The following is a 6,383-nucleotide window of genomic DNA, read 5'->3' on the forward strand; positions in this document are numbered from 1 at the left end:
TATTCAGCTTTCAGTGACAATGATGGTTTTTCCTTGTATTCTTGACTCAAATAACAAGCAAAACTGTCGAACAAAAATAAATCAGATAACATCTTATGCAAAACTGAAACTCCTGGTACAAAAATAATATGAGAAAACCATATACGTGGTACCACTAGCGAAAACTGAGAATTTGCACTGTCGTCTCGTAGTTTCATCCGTTCACAAATTTATTCACCACGAGTCAGGTGACCTGCTGCTCACATACGCATAGGAATCGATGCCCCAGCCGATGTAATGGTTGCGTCAATGTTGCTAGGCATCAACACGTTGAAGCCATCGGCTGCTGTGGATATGATCATCCCAGGTATCTGTGGATGCCAGTGCAATTCCTTCAAATCTTTCTGGCCCTGCGTGCAGAATATAATGAACATTCTACATGTGATTCAACTATGAAACATGGCAAGTTCTCTTAAGTCTACATGGGCGTAGCTCTGCCACTGTATATTGCAAGAGCGAATATGATAATAGTACGCACCTGATGAACAAAGAGAAGTTGTGGGGGCAAATCTTGGGGTGCATTTGCCTGTTCTTTCATCTTGGCTTTGAATTCGACCTCCTCTTCTCCGTCCCTTTCCAACGAAAGATCCCAAATTCTGGCACAAATTAATTATTATGTTATTATTGCATAGTAGTTTGAGATGTCGGATATTTAGGGAAAAAGTTCGGCAATTCGGTGCAATCATAAAACATGAATGGGAGGAGGGTGGGCAGAGTTACGTACGTCAGTTATTTGGGACATGGCTCACTGGGATTAAGCCTGAATTAGCGAGGCATATTCGTGTTGGAGTTTGCGCTCTGTTGTGGACTATCTGGACTTGCAGGAATGATTTGGTTTTTAACAGAACATCACGTATTCACTTTTTGCAGGTTATTTTCTGAGCCACGGCCGTGATCCGTTCATGGTCGCTACTCACTACGATGGAGGCCAGGGAGCATTTGGTTACTGGATCTATCCGCTGGGAGATGGTAGCTCGGGATATCTACAACCGGTTTGGATGGCGGTCATGTAATAGGATAGGCAATTAGTTTCCCTATCTATCTTTAGCCAGCCGGTTGTGGCGTCTTTATCTTGGCTAGTCTGTGTGTTCAGCCTCTTTTAGCTCTGTGTGAGCTGTCTTTTTATTACTTTTCAGTCGGAGACTTTGAAACCTTGTTGGAACCTTTTATTTTGGTAATAAGATGGCCGTATGCATCATTCTGATGCAGAGGCCGGGGAGATCCTCTTTTCGAAAAAATGGACTCCATTCCACAGACGTTATAGGGTGCTTGTGGTACGCAAAATGTGCTACCAAGGACTTACCAGGTTCACCGCTCTGCCAGTAAATAAAATCACATCGGAGAAACATTTGATATTATAAACACGTTAACACGAAATCCCAACCCTATTGTGAGTTGAACACAAGGGAAACACCAAATTAACTACTACTAGTTGAGCAGGTCCACCGGAAACCGACAAGGCGAGGACATCGTGTTTTATCAGCATGGAATTACCTCGACTGCTCTAATATCATGGACTGAGATACTGCCATCATCACAACCTGATGCTATAAGACAACCTGCAAGCCTGAATATGAAATTCAGAAAAGTTGTAATGTACTCCTGTGTAGAAGACATTATAGTGTGCATAAAGGTAGCAGATAGAGCACATACGAATTCCATGAGATCACATTCACGTCAGAATTGTGAACCCTAACAGGAGAATAACAAGGTTTCCTCCCTATACGTATATCCCATATAGCTATCGTCCCATCCACGGAACAAGAGGCAAACATATTTTCTTCTGTGGGATTCCACTGCAAAACATAATTGTAGTAGCTAATATATTAAACAATATTATAGCTCATAGGATATATATAATTACATTATTGTGTTGCACACCTGTAGATCTTCAACACTTGCAGAGTGTCCAACAAATGGCTTGGTGTCTACACTCCAATCGCTTGAAGTCGGCTCCCAAAGGTGAATGCACTTATTGCAATCGCCTGCATTTACAAAGAATAAACTGATCTATGTCGATTTCCATATACCCCCACCAAACTTATTCTATGAATGGCGACATCTTTATCCCAACTGTACCAGGGATAAGACTTTGTACACACCAGAAACTAGTCTTCCAGTAACATTTGGACTCCAATCAATAGCATAGCCTTCATCTTTGTGGCCACTAAATACTTTTAGAGGTACATGATTGTGCATAATGCTGTTATCTTTATGTGTAACTGTTCCTGGGTCTTCTAATGAAGCAATGAAGGAGCTGAAGTCCCACACCTGCATATGTAATCAACAGAGCACGCAGCTAATTATATAGCACATGGAAGTAGACAATGTGATGCATTCTGTTCCTGAGAAGGTTTTCGGAAGGAAATATAATGCACAGAATATATATTCTGTTGCTGGGCAAATAGGACACTGCCCATGTACATTCTGAGGCTTTTTCGTAGGGAAGTAATGAAAATAATAAACTTCAGTTTGATGTACAGTAAAAAAAGTTGATATATCTCAAAAGAGCAGGGCATGATGTGCAGCATAAATTTTGTGGTTTTGATAAATCAGATGTGGACTAACCGTAGTAAATTACCTGAACATGACCTGTGTCTCCCCATGTAGCACATATTTCCGGATTTTGATTCATTGAGCGTATTCGGTTTATCGACCCCTCATGAGCCACCTTTTGTAACTGGTACAACAGAATAAATTCTAGGTTACCAAAGGGTCATGATGGATTCTGCATAATTACTTAAATGCCAGAATTGTAGTTTGGCACTTCAAGAATGAACACACATGCAAAATGGGCTCTGCATCTTCATTGATTTCTTCATCATCTTCGTCGCTGCTGCTGTCACTATCCATATCATCATCACCATGAAGAGCTGAAGATGGTATTGGTTCCCGTTTCTTGCCCTTTATGTTGGAAAGCTTAAAAATACCAGCATAATTCCATGAAGCCTTCTCGGACTGAAAGAACAATTAGTCCAGTTCTTACGTCAGAGAGAATGTCCACTATTATCACAAAATATATACTATTTGAGATGTCGAGTGGACAATAATAGTTAACAAACAAAAAACAGAGGCATAGAAGGATCAAAACTTTCTCGTCATGGGTCAATAACATAATCATGTAGAATTCCATAAACACATCATGTCATTCTCAAGCTAAAAACCAACGTAACAACACTTCATTTAAGTTAAATGTGGTTGGATCTACAACTGACAAAATAGATAAAACTCGACGATAACATTCTTCCCTACTTTGTTGAGAGGGGTCTGATGGACGCGGATCTTTGGGTCTTGGGTGTCAATGCACCCGAATTGGGAAAAAAAATAAAAATTGCAAAATTAGTCCAAATTCCTGAAACTTCTTGGAAACAAGGGTATTATACTCGTGTGAAAAGTTATGTGAAGGAATGACTTCCATGATATTTTAGGCTGAAAAAACAAAACCGACACTAATAAAAGGTACTATCCACACTTTTGTACTCAAAATTTTGTTTTTTTGTCCCAAAGTTCACAGAAGTCACTCCTTCGGGGACTTTTTATACGAGTATAAAACTATACCATTCTTGTTTCCAGATTTTAAACAGGATATTATGGCGCATGTGTTGCGGCCATATTAGAGTTGTTAGGAGATAGGAAAATCAATCCAACACTTAATGTACTCTTTACATATCTCAATATGCGCTTGGCTGTCGTCAAATGAGCTCTAGTTGGTGCATGAAGAAACTGACACACTTTATTTACTGCAAAGGAAATATCAGGCCTGGTGAGTGTCAAATGCTGAAGTGCACCTACTAGACTTCTGTGCCTGATGCCATCCTCTTGATTCAAGGGTTGACCCTCTACAAGCGAGAGTTTTTCTGAACTAGACAATGGTGTTGATGATGGTTTACACCCCTGTAGACCAGCCTTACTCAATAAATCAGTTGCATATTTCTCTTGAGAAAGATGAAGTCCACCTTCTTTCATTTTCTTAACTTCAATGCCAAGGAAAAAAATGCAAATCCCCTAAATCTTTAAGTGCAAATTCTGAGTTCAAATCTTTCAAAAGTGTTGTTCCTGCTTCATTTGCAGAACTAGTAACAATGATGTCATCAACATATATAAGCACAAAGATGGATGTATGTGACTTGTTATAAATGAATAGTGATGTATCAGAATCAGAGGGAACAAAACCAAGTGCTTGCAACTTAGAGCTCAAACAAGAGTACCATGCCCTTGCAGCTTGTTTCAATCCATAGAGAGATTGATCAAGCCTGCACACATAAAATGGTTTATTTTTATCTTCAAACCCAGGAGATTGCCTGATATAAACTTCCTCTTCCAAAACACCGTGAAGAAACGCATTTTGCACATCTGGCTATCTAAGGCTTCATTCTTTGGACGCAGCAACAGGTAGAACAAGACGAACCGTGGCAGCTTTAACAATAGGACTGAAAGTGTCCTCATAATCTATGCCATACCTCTGCTTGAACCCTTTTGCAAAAAGCCTGGCCTTGTAACGCTCTATGGTACCATCGGACCTTCTTTTTACTCCGAACACCCACTTGCAGTCAATCACATTTTTACCTGGATGTGAACGAACCAGATGCCAAGTATTGTTTTTGTGAAGAGCATGAACTTCTTTTTCCATATGGGATCAGCAAGGGTCTCATTGACAGTGTGTGGTTTTCCTGTAGAAGTGTTTGAACCTGTCAAACCATACTTAGTTTTATAGTTAGTTGGATTTAAAACACCTGTTTGGAGACGTGTATGGGGCAGTGTAGCAGGTGTATGCGCAGAAGATCCAGCGTCCTGCTATGCAACAGGATCAGCAGATCCACCTGATCCAGCCGATCCCAAGGAGGCAGAGCTGCCCGCGCTCGCTAGATCCTCTGTGGCAGATGAGGGCGCCGCAAAAGATCCAGGCGAACTAGTCGGATCAGGATCAATCCACGCACTGGGCCCACCTGGCACAGGCGCGTCGGAAAGCATGGCCCGCCTGGCGTAAGTGCGGGGGACCGGCGCGTAGCCCCTAGTTGGTGGAACCCGCTCAGTCGGGCTGTCCCTTGGTGGAGTCTGGCGCAGCCTGCCAGTGGGATGTGTGGCGTTCGCAGGGTGGTGGAGAGCGGGGGAGGCAGGTGCAACACAGGGCGGCTGGTGGGGCACTGTTCTCGGGGTGGATCCAGGCGCAGTCTGCTGCACCGATCCCGGACGAGATCCAGGCGCAGGTTGCTACACCGATCCCGAATACGATTGCGTCGGATCTGGTGTGTCCATGCCAGGATGATTTTGTGCATCGTTTTGAACAATTCATCATTCATCACACCATTTTCTGCCATGCTAATCTCTTTAGAAGAAGACTCATGTGAAGCCAAAGAGGAGTTAGTCAACATTGGATCATCACCAAGGAGATGGCAAGGAAGAAGAAGAAATTCGTTGTTGAGAAGAGCACCGGCATTGGGATGAAGCTTTTCAAAGGGAAATTGAGTTTCATAAAAGACAACATCACGAGAGATGTAAACACGACCAGTGAACACGTCTAGTCATTTGACACCCTTATGTTGAGAACTGTAGCCGAGAAAGACACATTGCTTGGAACCAAACATGAGTTTGCTAGTGTTATAGGGACGAAGGTTAGTCCAGCAAGCACAACCAAAAACTCTAAGGGTGTAGTCTGGTGTGACATGTAATAGACGTTCAGTAGGAGTTTCATTGGAGATGGTATGACTGGGCCACATATTGATGAGATGAACTGCAGTAAGGAAAGCTTCATCCCAAAATTTTAATGGCATTGGATGCCGCAGCTAGAATAGCTAAGCCTACTTCAACAATATGTCTATTTTTTCGTTCAACATAACCATTTTGTTGATGTGCATGTGGACATGAGACATGATGTGAGATGCCTATTTGTTGAAAGAAGAGGTTTAACTTTTCAAATTCACCACCCCAATCTGATTGCATGGCAAGGATCTTGCTATAAATTTTGCGTTCAACAATGGCTTAAAAATTATGAAAGACTTGGAATACATTAGAACGCTTTTTAAGAAGGTAGATCAAGTGTATTTGCTAAAGTCATCAACAAAATCATCACATAATAAGAATGTCTACCAACAGAAGTTAAACTCTTACAACACTAGTATAAATATCGTGGTCATGATCAAATCTACACGGCTGCAAACAGTCCATGTATGGAGATAAGTCACATGGTAAATCAATCATTGAAACCCCACACACCAATCTTGAACTCAATGAAATCTTGCATGTTCCTAATGCCTCCAAAAATCTTTTGTTTGTCCATCGTATTGCTCTTGACAATAATGTGTTTCCAGAGTTTCACCCTTTCTTCTTTTTGATCAAGGATCATG

General features: G+C 41.6%; 1 pseudogene; it reads right to left on the reverse strand.

The window, feature by feature from the left end:
* Window positions 1–239: 239 nt before the first annotated feature.
* Window positions 240–5,010, reverse strand: LOC123120469 (protein HEAT STRESS TOLERANT DWD 1-like; annotated as a pseudogene).
* Window positions 5,011–6,383: the final 1,373 nt, after the last annotated feature.

The sequence above is a fragment of the Triticum aestivum genome, chromosome 5D (genome assembly GCF_018294505.1).
Source record: "Triticum aestivum cultivar Chinese Spring chromosome 5D, IWGSC CS RefSeq v2.1, whole genome shotgun sequence".
NCBI classification, from domain to species: Eukaryota; Viridiplantae; Streptophyta; class Magnoliopsida; order Poales; family Poaceae; genus Triticum; species Triticum aestivum.